This window comes from Ostrea edulis, chromosome 1, assembly GCF_947568905.1.
Source record: "Ostrea edulis chromosome 1, xbOstEdul1.1, whole genome shotgun sequence".
NCBI lineage: Eukaryota > Metazoa > Mollusca > Bivalvia > Ostreida > Ostreidae > Ostrea > Ostrea edulis.
The window spans coordinates 30,197,997-30,217,490 of record NC_079164.1 but is presented as its reverse complement, the minus strand read 5'-3'; the positions used below and the strand labels follow the sequence as shown (position 1 = coordinate 30,217,490).

Here is a 19,494-nt window from a genome sequence, read left to right as displayed (position 1 = left end):
ATGTATGTAGTCCGTCCCGTACGAATCTCTAAATAGCATTTTCTCCGTATATAAAGGAACTAATTACAAAACAAATCCAGTTCAAAATAGCAACATATTTCTAATATTTACTGTCTAGTTTAGTTTGTATGTTAATTATTTCCGTTAGAAAGAAAGAAATTACATAGTACATGAAATTATAATTGTTTCCTTTATTCTAATCAAAATATATGTCATATGATGAATACCCGTCCTAGGACACTAGGAGTATTTTAAATGACAGATGTTACTGGTCAGTGAGAAGACATACACCAACAACAATGAACAGCTACTGCACTATGGCTTGTACACTTTGTGTTATAGTTAATGATATACATCATGTTTCAGCTCTGTATCTTGTATATTTCCGGAAAGGAGATAGATACATTGTATGTTTCTTGAATCAGTGAAATGCTTAGCAATTTGATGGTATCTACTCGTTTCCTGATTTAGTGAAGTCTCCATGATAGTCCTACTGGAATCAGACACATTAATAAATGATTGCTTTCTGATCATCATTACTGCATGTTGTGTTTGTAAATAGTCATAACAAACATATATCGGATGTTATTGGGGGGATGATGCACCAGATGTTATCCTCCAATGTTAGACACAATACATGTACGTACAGACATCATTTCTCTTCCGTCATTGATTCGTGTCACGTATAGGTACCCATATCGAAGATCGATGTAATAAAAAATCGAAGTGTTAAATGCGACAATGCCTAAACAAGTCTACTCAACCTGAAGCCTTCCTTTTAAAATTTAAACTTAGTAATCTAATTTTAGCAACAGATGAGTCAATTTAGGCATCCGTGGCCGTGAAAAGGCGGAAAGAATAAAAGGAAAGGGCTAAATATAGAACATGAAAGAAAATGGTGTTTAATCAGAGCAGTTGGGATACGTACATTGAAGCTATACTTTAACTGTCTATTGAAGGGTGAGTATAGGATCTTTATCATGACTTACAATATATTTAAGGTATGGGTGTCAATTGTCCCATGATGTAGCATATAGTTTAGAAAAGTTACTACAGTAACTATGTAGAGAGATGTAACGAATATTTCCGAAATTGAGTTCAATAGAATCACACCTCTCAGCGAGTGTTGTTTGTAAGGACAAGGATACCGAGTATCTATCATACATCTGTGGCTTGCATCCATTGGTCATCACCCAGAGATTCATTCTGTCTTTATTTAAAGTCCGTCTGCGAATTGTAGGTTAAATCAAAATGTACCGCGGCCGCAAACAGGATGCATGCCTACACAGAAAGAACGTGCTAAAGTTAAACAACATTTCAATGCACGATACGGCACATGCTAACTACAGGTGAACATATATATTGCGTTACCTTTGATCGGTAATTATCGGCGTTTAAAGTTGTCCACTTTTTATTTACATCTGCAGCAAGCAGCAGGACCGGGTGAATGTCTAGAGAAGAACAATTAAAAATGTGTTCGAGCCCAGAATCATTCTGGTTTCGTTAACTAATCTAAATGAAATCTTCTGTTTAAGCTCCCAATGACTTAATATGTGCACCTGTAAATGTTATGGCAAAGTTGCGACCTTTAGCATAACTCGGCCAAGATTTTTAATTGGTTTAATCCAAATACCTCACTTCTCCTTTCAAAAACGGTTGGCACAGATCAATATAAAGTTATTTCTACCTCCATACTGATTATCCTGTGCCACTGACACAAAACAGCACGGTATTAATTACGGACTTACTACCGATTATCGCCAGGCACCAGTTTCCGTCAACTACAAATATCGATAATTATTAACCAGGACGGCGGGGGAACGTTGGTAGAATATGTTTCAGAAAATTATCCGTTTGTTTTGATTTTTATTTGTTTAATTTATTATTATTTTTTTAATATTAGACATTACGAAAATCTACTAAGACATTGCATGGCTTTCGGTTCACATAAATGAATAGGTCAGATCCTTTCTACTGTTTTAACTCTTTATTTTCATCTTAAATATAATCAGCAAAGCATGAGATAATTCAACTGGTTTTGTGCATATAACTGTTGCATTCACGAGAATTCGTACCGTTAATAAGTACAAATTACCTTATACAATATTGCGCATTGTCACTGATATGAAATTCAATATATTCTAACAGATATCAGCAAAATACCCGACACTTCTCTTAATTCATTCGTGCAGATGAATTCCATTTTATAAGAAAACAATATTTAGGTAGTAGGTATTAGAATTAATGAAATAATTACAACTTTGGAAAAAAAGTAAGGAACATTAAAGTTTTCAACGTTTATTTTGAAAAATGGTATAAATGTGTCTGTCCCCCTCAATGTTTGTTTTACTCACAACTTACACTGCATATATCTATACCTATTATCTTTTTCATCCACCTTCCGTAACTCTGTAGGTTTTGTAAATTTTTAAATTGTTATGTATATAATATACATACATGTATGCAATTTCTATGTCAGAGAGAGAGAGAGAGAGAGAGAGAGAGAGAGAGAGAGAGAGAGAGAGAGAGAGAGCGCGCAATCAGAATTTGAACTTATTGTTTAATTCAATAATCATGTTCTAATGTAAGGCATACCAATACCGATATTCACTTAAACGCCACCTACCAAAGGAAAGACAATATGTACAGGGAAATGAGTACCAATTCATTTCCCTTGTATCTCAATATAAGCCTTCACCCCCCTCAATTCTTTGCTATATTCGTTTTAGCAAATATCTTCCAACATTTGGTAGCTCGTTCAAAGCGCTATAATAAATAAACTCTGCAAAATATGTACATGTATAGGCACCCGTTGCTTTCGTAGGTCATATTTATATATGCACTTCTTTTCTGTGATCCACTGTGAATTAACTATTCATTTTTAATATTTCCCTAACACGACTATTTCCTGATTTTGTATCATGGTTTCTTATCCTAGCAATAGATTCAAGCCCGTATAATATTCCTTTCAATTCCAAATTATTTCACTTTTGATTTTGGCCAATCACATAACATCTAGACAATTATACCCCAGCTCAGTCTAGGGTAAACAACTTCCGGGTTGCATATCCGGGGATTTTGGAATTCTTCTCACTCAAACTGCTTAAAGAAAAGCTAACCTAATGATATCACTCTTGAAACGCCATCTACTGAAGAAAAACTAACCTAATGATATCACTCAAACGCCATCTACTGAAGAATTTTGTTACACAAACTAGAGATAATGCATGTAATGTATGTGGTGCCAATGAATGGGTCCAATGAAAACCAACATAATGCAGATATTCGCCAGCTCAAAACATATTTGTATCAAAGGTATGCTTGATTAGAACCAGATACCGAATATCCTTCGCGAACACTCGACAGTTAGAAGTGAGAATCACGGGTCTTTGAGGTATGACCTTCAAAATGGAGGTCCCGTTTTAAGTTAGGCGTTGGCATAGTACATGTAAATAACCCTCACTGCTACGGCCATGATCAACGTTAAGCATATGTATAAATTTATGTTACAGTTGGGGACCTTTCCTATTATTTGTGAATTAGATATAGATCAAATACTGTTTAAATAGCGATCTTACCCGTTAACTTGCATGATAAATATGCAATTTACATGCAAGTCTTGCTTCTTCTCATCAGATTAGAAGATATGCATCATACATGTATTTTATTCATATTAAAACGTGTGGGTTATGAAGCCACGTTACTCTTTTTTACATACATTTGCAACATCTAACGTTAAAATGGTGTCCGAGGAACTTAAATTATAGGCGACTATATTTTCATTGAAATCAACGTTGTAGTAAAATACCACTTTATTCCCTCTTGACAAATAAAAATAAATCTTGGTATAGTAAATATAAGTGATATTTTGACCTTGCTACCCCTTTTGTGCTCATTTTAGATGCCCTACCTCTAATATTTTCTTAGGCAAAATGAAAAAGAAAAACATTTTCTCTTTCTTATATGATCCGATATTCCTACGTTGTCTTAAATGTCCCATATCACTCTAGAATTATATGAAATTTCTAAACAGGACTGAAATAACGATCGATGTGCAAAGCTCTAACATTGCCAGAGGTCTAACTTATTAATATACCTTATTGAATTTCCCAGTATTTATTAGTTCTGTTTTGCAAAAGAACATGGATATGTTTAAGAATTAAAGTACGCGCTTTCCAGGATGGTGCGGGATAACCTCAGAGGTCGAAAAATGCTGTTTTGAAATTGATAAGCAGAAGCTTTTATATTTCAAACTGCAATTCGATACGAAGGAGTTTATCATGCACCTATTCTTCCACAGCTCAGAAATATACAGCCGATCGCTTCCCTACTCAGCTACGAATTAGGTCACTTCGTGACGTCATGAAAATTTCCGAAACGGGTTACATGTTTTTGCTGACGAAAAGGGTGATATTGTTGGATTTACTAATTTGCAGGATATTTCAAGTATTTAATTAGATGTCGACGGCTTATATCCATGCGCTGTAATTATCTGATTCACACACGTGTGGAAGAGGGTCAACTTGTTAGTACATCGCTATGTTTGTGTGTACACGTGTATCGATCTCGAAATACAGGCTTTTTTGTTCAATGTCAGATATATGCATCCTTCAGTCAATTATGAATTTGTATGTAACATACATTGGTCAACCTTTTTATAGTAAGATAAAATGCAGTTCTTGATTTTATTGTGGTATTAGCAAAACGCGAAATGTAAAAACGGGAGCCATGATTGCAGAAAAGCCATAGAATAGGTCTACATTTAACAGCTGTTTTAAGGCAATACACAACGTCTAATTGGATCGAAGACATGAAGCCGATATGGTATCAATAAGTACAAGTACGTGTCGAACCCAAACCCTTGTGCAAGTTTTACAAGTATAACGTATCGCTCTTCAGCAGAATCGGTATATATTGGAGAATAATGGGCGCAGTATTTCTTTGATCTCTGCAATAACCGTTGTAAAACTATACATATTGTGCTTATGCCGCAATTAGCTTGGTTGTATATTGCTTAACGTGCCACTGGAGAATTTTTCACTCATGTGACGGTGAAGGACTGCAAATTTTAAGCCCATGATGAGCACTTACGGCCATTTATATAGGAGAAATGCGACTTCTTTCCTTTGAGAAAAGAAATAGACAGAAATCAAATTCTACTTTGTAACAATAAAGAATGGATTATTTCGGATATTCAAGCTTTATAATTTAAATACCAGTTTCTATGTTCAGTCATGTGGTTCATTAGCAAGTTTAGAATGGCAAGTATAACAGTGAAAACGCATAGGAGTTTTCTAAGATTTCTTATTTTTTAAAGATAATTCTTTCAAATAATATTGATCCAACTTGTATATATGTTGTTTATGCACATGCATTTAAATAATACATTAAAGGTGTTGCGTGTCATTGTTAATTCCAATATAATGTGTTGCTGTTTATTGCTGATTGTTGCATTAGGAATGAATGGGTTTTAAAGGAGGACAGCAACGGCGTAACACCATACGAATTTCAAATCACAATCACTTTGATATGACAATGTCATACTAAGCAATAACGATGATATACTAATAAGTCGATACATTTTGTTGCAGAAAGCACCCAGAGCATTAAATATTCATACTGTGGGTATATATTTTGGTAATAACACGCAATGGTGTACAAGCAAACTAAATAACGCGCGTTATGAAAATCAATCTGCACGTACACCATTGCGTGATTGCAGTGTAAGAAATCAACGGTTGTAGTTACATTCTGTTTGATAATTTTGAAAGTTTTATTTTGTTTTCCAATGTCTTAAAAATGTTCGTCTTTTCTACTTATCAGTCAGCACATTCTGAATAGGCACGGAATGACTACTTTCTGTAACGTGATTGGTCGAATTCAGCGTGTTATGAAAGTTATTGCTTAGTAACATTATGATGCCATGATTATGTAAATTTCTATTCGGCATATCACACAATCTTTGTTTGTTTGTTTTTAGAAATGTTTTCCATAACAAAATCATGTTGTAAAGTAAATAAATAACTTCTTGACTGAAAGAAAAGGCAAGACAGTCCTTAAGGTGTCATAGAATGGGCCAGCTAGTGTGGGTCCATAATAAAGCTATCACATGAGCCAAATTTAATGTAAATGTGTACTTTACTATCTTTGAAATTTGTCGTATTGATAACACGAAAGGGTGTGCAGAAAACTTTTATAACGCGCGTTATTCAATTTGTCTCCTAACAACGCAATATATTGTAGATGAAAGAACGCAGTTGAAAAAACAATAACACATCAGTATCACGTGCGCGGGGACCATACTACAACCCAGAATCAAATTTGTGATGCTCATGAGCAGTTGGAAACAAACTATCGCTTATTTTATATTTAGCCTTTTTATCAGTACAAACGAGTACTCTTAGACCTTTATCTAACATGCAATCATTTCATCCCGCCCCCCTCGAATTTAACGTTCTATAATTAATCTATTGGCGTTAACATCAGATGCTGCAATAGTGAAAAATGTATGGAGCTCCAATTGCACTATCTTCAACGGTCTTTAAGGAGATATACTACATCGTTATAATGGTTGACTCCCTTTTAAAACATGGATGAAAATATAGACATCAGCAAATTGTTGTCTATTCCATTTCGATTTAAGGTAGATCGATCCTCGTGTGATGTCGTAGGTGTTTGCAAAAATCTTTATTAAATTAAACTTTGCGCATGATAGAAATATATCTTTCAGAGTAATTTTATTTACTGGATGAAATGAAAAATCTGATAAACTATTGAAAGTGAAAAAAATATATTTTCCATAGATAATCAATTATTTATAATGAAAGAAAAATGTTGTCAAGGGCAATAACTGCTATGCTGGTCTACTGTATGTCATTTATACAATAATTTCCCTAATATTCTCAATCAATTTATACATATTTACATGCATACATTAGCAGTTTTCCCAAACGGTTGACATCGAAAATTTGTCATTATTTTCTTATGTTGACCTGACATCTGCCTGACATCTTAAAAAAAGTGGCAGCATATAAATTTTCTTTCATTGTTAATTAAATCAAGCTATATCGAGTGGACATTGATACAGTTTTCCCGTTTTCAACCATCAACATTGATAAGTCACACGAGGGTGGAGCTACCTTAAATGCCTAACCGAGTAGCTCAGTGTAGGGTAGCGTGTTGATTAGTGATCTGTAGACCGTGGATTCGAGTCCAGTAGGCGTTTTAATTGTTTTCAGATTACTTTCTACCAAAATTGCATTTTTGATTAAATAAAGTAAATATGAAAGTTTTCAATTTCAAAATATTGTTGTACATAAACTTCACTTTTCATTCACATCAAATTTCTCTGTGTAGCATTCCTCCTTAACGTTACAAATACAGAAGGCTACATTTCGAAATTTTATCTAAAAAAATGTTTTTCTATTAGTTAAGAGTATCATTCCACGGTTTATAATTTTCTTTTTTATAAAAGTGCAAAACAATGAATAACAAAATAAAACAATAGAATTATGTATAAGATATTCTTGTTGAATTCTCAGCGCTCATGGAACAAAAGCTAAAAATGGCTTTTCTGAAGTGTATGTCAAGTAGGTCGCTTTAGAGACAGTGGGTTACTGACGGTTCCCCCTCCACCTTTTTAAAAATAGTAGTAGTGAATTGTAGATGAACTGCACATGTAAAACCCGAAGACTTGAACTGAAGGATCAACCCCTTGCCCCCTTTCCCATGATCAAGGATTTAGAAGTCTGGATTTGTTTTATTTTGATTGTCATGATTTTTCAGATTAGTGTGAAGTCAACTAATTCTTCTCCGGCTCCCCTTTTTGAAAAACGATAATTCGTGCCTGATTATATCTCATGCTTTCATCGTGTTTTTATTTCCGGGTGTCTGTTGGTTTTTATTAACAGTTTCCTTCTGAAATTCGCTGCATTAATTGAATCATAACTTGGATAGAAATAAACATCAAATACGGCTATAACCCACCCACTTCCTTCCCCAACCCTAAAATTTGACGAAATGCACATTTAGAAAGTTTCTCCACAAAATCGAAGAGACTAAACATAGCTTTTATTACAGATGTAATACAACCCGTTAAAGCGCAGCATGATAAAGAATTTGGTAACGTAAATTTACACTGTTAATACTATATATGTGAAGCTTAGGACCGCAATGATAAAATGTAGGCCATTCAAAACGAAAATGCCAAGGCATTACATCGTAAACCGGCGAATAATTTAGCAAAATGCTATATATGCCTCCTTGATTTTTTAAGATATGATTTTGGTTTTCACATCAGAGGGAGACCCCTTGCCATTGTCTTTTTAAAATATTTATGTCTTAAATTGTAGTGAGCTCCCGCTGTCTGTGTTCTAGCTCAATACGTCCTTTTTGTTTGTCTGGTATTTCCCTATTAGTGGTGTGGAGTATTTGTAGTTAGTTGTTTATTTTCGTCATTAATGAATGCAAATATTCATCAAAACAGATTTAGTTCTTTTTGAGAAAGTAGAAATTAAGAAACTTGCGGGTCAAAATTGAAACTGAAAATAACAAGTATTTCATTGGCCAGGCATTAGGATACATGTAAATGGAGGACATAAATGATTTAACATAAGTGGGATAATGGAAAAGCGAACTTTGTCTACAGTGTTCAGAACAAAACGTGCGAATTCTACTAGATAAGGTTTCCAGCTTCCACCATAATTATTAAAATACCACTTTTAAACTGTGCAACAGTTGACAGTATGGTATATCATCTGCATTGTTCCATCTTAGAGCTCATATTTTGTTTTACACTGCTTAATCAATGATTCATTTTCATACAGAGAGTTATTTAGAAATTCACTTTCATCATTCATCGAGAGTATCAATAGTCAGGATTAACAAAGGCAAACAATAATTTGATGTGTGATGACCAACAGTTCGTCGATTCGTTAGGTCTGTCCCATGAGAATTTTTTTAAATGTAAATGTAATGATATATCAAGTTCTTCTCTGTAGTGCTTGGTTAAATAATCAAAACTTCAATCAATTTTATACCAGTACATCAATTGACTCAATAAAAAATCGTAAAGTAAGACTGCTTATATTTTAAGTAATACATGGAATTAATACACAAGAAAACATTGTGAAAAAGTGCGTTGGATCATCTAATATTCCACGTAATGCCGCGGGACTTGTGGGACTAACTTTAGTGCCCTTGAAAATGACACATCAAACGATCATTTCAAAGTTGCTGAGTAGGACGAATTTAAATATATAGGTCAAACACCTATCGACGCAATTTTACTAATTAGTTCACACCTTTCTAACGGAAACTGCCACTATCTAGTGTGAACGAATGGGTAGGAACGGCCTCCTCTGATCTATCGATCTCTTTTTCAAGTTCAGACTTAGTTTACTCTCTCAGACCATAAATATATTGACACATGTAGTACACCTCATAATTCACAAATACATATCCGGCGGTAGTGCAAAAAAGGAAGGGGAATATATATATATATATATATATATATATATATATATATATATATATAATATGAATTGTGGATATATATATAATATGAATTGTGGATATATATTAAGGATGATTTAATTAATTACATGCAATAAGGGAAAAGAAAATATGCATATCAACATGAATTGTGGATGTAAGTTAAGAATGATAAACTACTTACATATAATATAGTTTGAAAATAAACTCTTTCGGGTTCAACTCGACATTTTATGAAGAAAATAAATTTCATTTGGACTTTGACAAAACTTTAATTCTAGATAATATTTCCTTGCATTACTTCTAGTATATGATGATTGATTGATTGCATTTTATTTAACGTCCCTCTCGAGAAGTTTTCACTCACATGGAGACGTCACCAAGACCGGTGAAGGGCATCAAATTTAGGCCTGTGTTCGGCGCTTACGGCCATTGTGCAGTTAAGGTTCTTTAGCGTGCCACACCTACTGTGACACGGAACATCCGTTTTTAAGTTCATCTCCGAGGACCCGTGATATTCACAACTGATGCGAGCGTTTAGCGATGGAACTGTCACTACCCGATTAAACGACTTAGGTATGTTGCTGCCGGGATTCGATTCGCGACCTTCCACATGCGGGGACAACGCTCTACCTCTAGACTACCGCGGCGGTAGTATAATAATAATGTAATTCACCTGCAATTTGCGTGTCATTACTTATTACACAGACAACAGATTCTTTTACACAGTGGGATACGAGAATATATTACTGTTTCTGCTGAGAAACAATGATTTGTAATTTCATGAATATTTTCCTGAATTTTAGTGCTTTTTTGCTGTTTCACGTCCTGTTGACAATATTTCACTCATGCAAAGACATCACCAACTTTATGACAAGTTCCATAAATTTAGGGTATTCGAGGATATAGCAGTGAGGGTTTCAAACATGCACGGACTCTCACATACATGTATATATAAAATGGGTTACTGCTAACAGAGGACAAAGAACCAGTTTACACAGACATGGCCCAGTGATGACAATTATGCATCCAAAGTGTACAATTTTTTTAAACCTAATTTTGGATTTGTAATATATACACGTACATGAACAGTCTACTAATTGACCGGTCGCAACATCCTCTAGGCTGAAGCTCTCGTTTCGCAACCGGGTCCTCGGGTTCTCTCATCGTTCCTGACACTGCGTCAAACCGAAAACGTCTGACATAGGTTGTGGGTGTTTGTCAGCCAAGCAACCGGCAATCACGAGTTCTTCTGAATATACAGTGTAACCATAAAAATGGAGGTCCCGTGAGACGGTACGCATTAGCACAATAAAATATTTCAAGAATACAATAAGTCCATGGCTTTCTTACATTTTCATGAAAATATTGCGTAAGTGAATATATATACAGTAATATAATTATAAATCTTCATAAAATGATAAATATGGGCATAGTAAAAACTATTATAAGTGTATCTAACACCGAACTCCTACACAACACAACAAGTTGATAAACATTTTTTTAAAAATTGGGGGGGGGGGGGGTATTGACCCAAACATAAATACATGGTATACTGTACAACGATATTTGACTATTTTATTCCTTCAGTGAGTTCACTTTAATGGTTATGTTTCCAGTACTATTGTCATTATGAAACATGCTAAAGTCTGGGTTTTGTAGCTTTATTCCACTGCTGGTCACAATAATTGGATGATTAATCATGGACATCCCCTCATGTGGTCTAGAATCTGAACGTTTCTGAACTGCTTGGCTGAGAAACGCGTCATATCTATCGCTGTGCTGTTCATGTACATGTATATACTATTAAGCAGCTGCCAGGGGCTTGCTAATGAATACTAAAATTGGATATAAGTGAATTATTTTTATTTCTTTTTTCGGATTTACCAAACTCGCCCGTTTTCATTATTTCATGTAATTTGTAAGAGTTGTAGAACTTTGTTTACGTGGCGTCATCGTATGAACGGGAATGTTTACAGATCTGATGCTGCTATTTATTTGCTTAGGGAATGTTACCTTATACTGAAGTAGGTTTTTTTTTTTACCGTTTCCCATCTGTTTAGCATCTATAAGTCGTTGAAAAACGTCGGAAGATATTGGTTCTGCTTTTCTCGTTTTATTGCCAAGTCCTCGGGATTTTAGATTTCAGAAATCGTTTTAATTTTCTACATCAAAATTACCGTAAATAAACATTTTGATCTCCATTAGGACCGGTAATTTCTAATAATGCTTTAGTATCACCTTCCATAATCCTCCTACTGTTTTCTGTCGCCTAGAACGTTGATTGTTTTTAAATGAAGTTAAACGTGTTATTGTTCTAGATAAACAATTGTTACTTGGGTTACCCCCCTTTGCTTAGATACTCGCTACAATTTAGCGCTGTTTTTGAAAACGTTTTTATTTAATTTTTCTGCTTAAATTAAATTTTGTCGTGGAAGAAAGTATTATATATGAAAAAAATTGTGTCTAACATCATTTTTTCATGTAGTTATGTTATATTTCAAAAGATTAAAGAAGAAATAGCCATTTGAAATTTGAGGGCGAGACAGCCCCTTGACAACGGGCCGAGACAGAGATATCTCGGCCCTTAGGGCGAGACAGCCCTACCTACTTGCAGCTGTCTCACCCTAGCCAAGATAGGTGTATCAGGGCTGATACACTACTAGGTATATGATATAGAAAAATCTCACATGGCTGTCTCACATGGGTAAAGTCGATCTCACACTGGTGATCATGTGAGAAATAAGCATCTATGATGTTGCCTCGTTCTGGAAATTTCATTAAGGATGATTCAAGACTAAAATCACAGATTGAAGAAACGAACAGGCATATTTCATTCATTCAACAATTACCAAAACTTATTTCTTCTGTAAAATCAAAATCAAGCATCGATAAACAACAGATTTTCTTCATATCGTATTATCTTAAAGGGACTGATTCACTATTTTACCCAAATTTTGTTTCACTTTTAATGAATATAATCTACTGTCTAATGTGTTTGAAAGATTTCACATGAAAATTAAGGTTATACATCATCACAGAAGCTCATTTTAGAGAGTTTATTATTTGTTTTGTAAACAAAGATTGCGGTATACTATTGTTTACGAAATTTTCAAAAGAAATGGATATCGATCAAAGTATTATTATATCTTTCACATTTCAAGCATTTTTGAGGTGAAATGTGTCATCTAAAAGTTAAAATTTGTGACTATGCAAAATTAAGATGCATTATATTACAAAATCAATATTTCACTTGTTTGTTTACATAAAAAGACTCGAGTCTTTGTTTACATAACACATATTTAAGGCTAAAATATTGCTTTCATTCTTGCATTCAGAAGGTCAAAATGTTGGCTGTCAACATTAAATGAGTTATATTTCTAATGTTTAACATCAAAAATGAAAAATATTTTTATCAAAAATCGTGAACCAGTCCCTTTAAGTTGTCATTTAAAAAACAAAACCCAAAAGACTAGCTTAGATCCGTCAAAGCGTGTTCACCACTTTACTTTCATTTTTGCTATTTCACGGCAGTTTATCGAAAACGAAAGCAGGTTTTAAAATTAATTTCACGATATTTACCAATCAAGTAATATTCTATTACAGCTTACGGACTTCACCTCTCATATGAAACAGTGCTAAAGGTTCAAGCAATAACTCTGGAACAAACGTTTCGGAGTTTATTGACAAAATTTATTAATTTACAAGAATAGATTATAAATTTCGTATACTGCCTCAAATATTTCCCCCAATCTCTATTTTCTTACTTGGGGTAGGGATGGGAGCGTTGAAGTATTTTAATACTATTTCTGGAAATTAAAAAACTTACATTCTTCTCATTCACTACTACTAAGAAAGAGACCACACTGAAATAAGCCATTTAATTGGGTTTTGGGGGTTATTCCGGGAAATATTTTAAAGAATATGTTGCACGTCTCAAGTTAATTTCCCTAAAGGTGTTGCATCAAAGATCGAAAAAATTAAGTTATTCAAATATAAGATAAAACCAATTGGAACGCATGTCTTAATTCAATAATTTTTGAAAATAAGTTTAAAAGACGTGTATTAACAAAATTAGCCAAAATATTTCGAGTTTAAATCAAGCAATAAGCGATTTTTATGATTTCTAGCATTAAAATAGAGGGGTATCCTCGAATTTCAGAAAAACTGCCCCCGTGAAATAAAATAGATTTAGCATGAACATGTTCTTCGAGTTTTCCTCTAAAAAATTGTCGCTTTGAAATTTTGTTTCACGAGGGCATTTTTTTGTATATAAATTAAAAAAAATCGAAACGACTTCACAGGTAATATTTTCAACTTCACCTGTACGTTAATTTTCTTTAGTAATTTATGATCTACTGCGTGGTTCAGTGGATAAGGTCGTCGACTTATATGTCAAGATGTTACAGTTTTTAAAATGACCGGGTTCGACTCCCTCACAAACACACATTTTTTTTCATATTACGTTTTCCATCTAGATTTTTTTTCCTTAATTGAAACACGCTTCTAGTTTTTATAAATGTTTCATGTCAAATCTCTGTTTATTACCATGTGCCGAGTTTGAAATAATCTTCCAACCTGGCACTGTTTAGTTTGTGAATAGGACTCTCAACAAGCACGCCGAATACAGCATGCGATACCTGTGTTTTAATGGTCAAGACTGCTAACGAGAACTTGTATATTTTTCTGAATGAAAGTTGTTGACAAAGTCATGAAGCCTTTTACGAAAATCCGTTGTGAACTTTGCAAAGCTTTGGAAGAAAAACTTTAAGGCTAAACAAGGTAAATAACCATTAAACAGTTTGAGTTTATATGTATTCCAGTAGCAAATTGCTATGTTGAATAAATTTTTACAGGTGCATGTACTTCGAATAATCTTGAACTTTATAAATGCGTATTAAACTTCCCATATTTTGTTTTGTGGTTAGAGTCATGCACAGTTGCCAATTGTTGGTTGTAGAAAATAATACATACGAGTATAAGAGCTTCTGGACTGTAGTAGTATAAAATATTAAATATTTGATAAACTCGTAACATGTAACCGTATGCATTGTATCTGATACTCAAAAAAAAAAAAAGAAAGAAGAAGACAATTTGATTTTCACGATTTCAAAAATGATCTTTAGACTACATGTATAATGTATTGACACATAAAATGTATTAGGCTTGTCCTTAGTACTAGGGGTATCCTTCAGGTATTTACATGGCAAATATGCAATGAGTTTTAATATGAATGAAGGTCAGTTCTACGTCACGAGTGCTGGCACGGAGCTCCGATTAGGGAAAATTCCCGCTTCGGTGCAACACCCTCTTTCTGATCTAAATTGAAAGAAAAGAAGCCTCGTTGGGAAAAGGTGATAAGGACCGACCCTTAACCCCCTCGTTTAATTCTGTCTTGATTGTCATTTCTTCTATAATATTTGTTTTGGAAATAATAAAACCTCGATAATTTAATAGTTAAAAAGATTGTCGTGCATAGAATAGTAATTACACCCCCCCCCCTACAATATCAATCCTTTATGTTTTAGGTGGCATACATTTGATATTTGGGATAAAGTCTCCACAGAGACCCCCAAATATTTTAAACAAATATAAGTATTCATCGATGGTTCGAATTTCCTCAATTTGTTTACATTACATGCAGTATAGGTTTTAGTGCAATATCTTTGACCCGGGCGCCTATGAACGAAACCCGTGTTTTACAGGCTACATCCAGTTCGGTTGGTGTTAATATAAGCACAAGCAAGGATATGTGTTTTTGTTGTCGTTGTTGGAGGAATTACTATGCCTAATATCGCCACCATGTCGGAAAATGAAACCATGCCTTGCTTAACGCGCTTCAAGAAGTATGCTGGTGTAAAGGGCCGCAGTTCATACCCTCATGTATTTTCAAAATTTATTTCTTAATGAAAGGTGAAGATAACGAATAGTGATCAATCTCATAACTCCTATAAGCAATGCAAAATGGAGAGTTGGGCAAACACGGACCCCTGGACACATCAGAGGTGGGATCAGGTACCTAGGAGGAGTAAGCATCCCCTGTCGACCGGTCACACACACTGTATGTAAATCTTATTGCTAGATGATATATAGACTAATGGATATGAAATATTTGTAGCTGACCTTTAACCTAAAAATTGAATCAACCTGGTATTTGGTCTGGATCTTACAAATTCAACAGGCGACACAAACTGGATAATAACGACTGAATTTCATACCTTAATTCAATTGTATAAATCTGGCAACAAAATACCTTAAGGAAAGTCCGTGCTTTTACGTATCCGGTTTTAAATTTTAAACACCGACTAGAAAGTTCCAGTTATAACTTCTTTGTTTGATGTTTGTAGTTTACGAGAACTGTACGAGTCAAATTTAGCATTCAAATGTGAATCTTAGATATATTTACCGTGAATTATTAGAGTGTGAAGTCCTCACTAGCTCCAATGGTACAAAGCAATGTAATATCTACATTGAAAGGCTCATAGGCGTAAAAGGCTCATAGCTTGCAATCTAAGCCTGAACAAGTTAAAAATCATACATAGGCGTGATCCTCACAGTGGAATTCACACTGAATTTTAGGGAGTTGGTTTGGTTCAAAGAAACCCAGAATTATAAATCCTCAGAAAATCATCAGCAAAGTTGTTGAATATTTGAACTTTTCTTCACAAGTACTTTCAAGAAACAAAATTATTTGTACATGAGCTGTAGTTGCTAGAATCTACATATATGTTACACTATATTTATTTTTTCTATAAGTATGAGATAGCATGTATGTATTTTTATGTATTATATGATTGATAGCCAAACAAAAAAAGAATAACACACACACACCAAAAAAATTGTGAGAAAAAGGAAGGGGTGGGGGTGTACCCCCCCCCCACTCCTTGTGTTCTAATTGTCTGGTAAGACAAAATTTTCAGTATGTTTTACATATATATATATATTGTCATATTCTGTTAATCTTGATTTTAAGACTGTATTTGCCGTTACAATTTACTATTTTCAAAGTGTGCAAAGAATAATTGTAAAACTTAAATTTAAAAATGGGGGTTTACATATTCAAGAGACCATTTTGCAAAATGTCTCTGGTCAACTATGGTAAAATATGTTTTTTTGTTAACTTTACATATAATTCTAAATATTTTTAAGGAAAAACTGGCATGTAAACAATTTAGATTTTGAGAATTTTTCAAAATTGCGATATTCTGTGATTTTTTTCTGAAGGATGTGAGCAGATTAAACAGCAATTGTGTATGTTTTCAATTGAATATCTTTAAAAATTCTCTCAGTAAATGAATAGCTATTGGATTTTATATATTATAGCTTAATATGATGTGCTTTGGTGCATATTTTTAATAAAACATGAGATGATGCATTCTTGTGTTAGAATTTGGCTTTTGCATTTGGGGGTATATGTGCTCTGTAGCACATAGTATAAAAATAAACCTGCAAAGGTATGTCTTATATGGGCTTTTTAGTTAGTTTATGAGTTGTTAAAGTTATTCAAGTGAAAAAAAACTTTGATTGACAAAAATTTGTAATAGTATTTACCTACCTTAATCCAATGATAGAATTCTGGTAACAAAATATTGATGCTCACAAACTTGAATGACGTTTTTCGTTTTGAAGGCTTGCTGCAAGTTATTTCACAAATAATGTCCATTTCATGAGGTAAATGTATTATCATTTAACTCATTATAAATGAATAAATTAGACTCTATATAATATACATCAATTGTTTTTCTCAGAACACCAAAAAACTACGTAACATTTTTAAGATTCTCTTGTTTATGAGACATTACTGGTTCCAATAAACATGTACTTAAGCATGCGCATGCGTCACCCTGTTATGGAACATCGCCCTACATGTATGTTTTCTGTCAAGTCGAGAAGAAAAAAATAACCCTCCTTTTTCTTTACTTGACGGAAAAGGCTGAGCAATGTTCTGAGTAGCTCTGGAACAATTGTACATGCGCAAGCTGACATTTACCCATACCAGCTGGTTTAACCTCGCTTATATATTTTCTGGGTAGACCACGAAATCACCGTTTAAGGTGGCTAACGTCACATTGAAAGAGTTTTATCAAATCAGCACGAAATGATTTAATAATGAGAGATATGATGATATGTAATAAGTACATATGTCTAAAGATATACAATTTTGGAGAAAAAAGAACGTGATTTTCAAAACTTTATTCAATAAATATAAACAAACGACACCGTCTGAGCTTTAATACAAACAAATCGATCGACACAAGTGATTTTACAATTTGAATCGCCATCTTGTGATGTAGTGTCATAAAAGTATAAGTCTTGATGTAGTGAGCTATACACATGCACCTCAACTAAACCTATCCATCTACATGCTGTATTCTAATACCCCCTCTCTCTCTGCTATTTAAGAAATAAGATATCATTTTTTAGTGTTATTGGGATATGGCATGAAGTTGGTACATGATCAAATCTACTATGATGCTCTTCGGGCGTTATAGGATTTGATCACGTGACCAACTTCATGTCATATCCCAATAATACTCAAAAAATGATATTTTATTTCTTATATTTTCTATTTTAATTTGTGTTCTTACCGAGCTTCCACGATTATGTAGCAGATGACCAATCGTACTACACAAAATATAGTTCGTTAGAGTTTTATCGAATAAATAATTAGGAATATTATTTAAAAGGATATGAAATATAGATGTATAATTAAAAATGTTTAAAAAAAACGAAACAGGTGTAAAATAAAGGTAATTTAGAGCGTAAAGTCAACTGAATTGAAGACTAGAAGAGCGGAGTAAACTACATCCGTGACGCATGATTTGGTCGCGATCAGCGATGGAGAAACTGACGTTAGTTTAGCCAACTTGAATGTCAATTTCATTAGTACTGTCATATAAGGAAGTGTATTGGCAAATGTAAATATAGTAAATTATTGTACGAATGTGACTGCATTGATGAGTTGCAAAGCTCACGCAGTAAAGAACACGAGTAGTTAACTTGAATACATTGTAAATTAATTAAAGATACATAACGTTTTCTTTTCCATCTTCGAATCAATACGTAATATCTTTAAAGAAAAGAAAATGACAAAGAAGTAGGAAGTGGAACACATAAAATAAACAACTAATAATGGAATATCACCTACGTAACGTCCTTTGACGTTTATTGGGAAACTGGTGCTGTGTCACAACCCGCTGAATAGTCTATTTGTACATGTAAGATAGCTTGTTCATAAACCATTGATTTAGTTTGTTTTCATGGTTTCAGTGGGCGTTCAGTTTCAGAAATTCAGGATGCATTCGTTCTTTATTAAGCAGATTTTTAATTATCTTTTCATGTCTAACCTTTGTTAGAGTACATATATAGAGGTTGGTTTATTTAATTAGATACTTTATTAATAGGATTGCTAGAGTATGCAATATAATGATTTGTTTTATAAATAATAACAGATGATTTGATAGGAAAAAATCGTATTTTTTTAATTGTTTTGATGTACAATTCAATGATGCCAGTTCATTCAGATACATGTATTCGGTATATTTGTGACACTTATAAGAAAAGTAGTATGCACTAAACATCGATTTTAAAGTAAACTAGTTTTGCGTATCTCATACAAATTAAATAATACGCATCAAATGTGCAAACAATGTAATGTCAGTTATAGAACACGTTACGGAGTGTAACTATATAGTTACATGTAACAAGACTGGTCGCTAGGGTTGTTTTACGTCAAGTCGAGAATATTCTACTCTGAAGTACCAGAAATAGACTTATGCTTAGCGCTTACGGCCGTAACAGTGAGGGTTCTTTAAGGTATCTACGGGACCTCCGATTTCAAGGTAATATCCGAAAGACCCACCGGTCGCGGTAGCTCATTGGTAGGGTGCTTGCTTAACCTGGAGGTCGTGAGTTCTTAAGACTTAAATATAGGAGTTGACTGCGCCTTCGCCTTCGCCAAACGCTCGGCATTTAGAAGTGAGAATCACGGATCTTTCCGAC

The 19,494-nt window shown here is 33.9% G+C and overlaps 1 protein-coding gene across 2 annotated transcripts in view; it reads left to right on the top strand.

The window, feature by feature from the left end:
- The first annotated feature begins 848 nt into the window (after window positions 1-848).
- Window positions 849-19,494, top strand: part of LOC125663958 (G-protein coupled receptor 161-like) — a 51,285-nt gene continuing 32,639 nt past the window's right edge. For both annotated transcript variants that reach the window (XM_048896412.2, XM_048896411.2), the window contains exon 1: window positions 849-960. The gene's annotated coding sequence lies outside the window, so the exon portion shown is untranslated. The remainder of the gene's footprint in view (window positions 961-19,494) is intronic.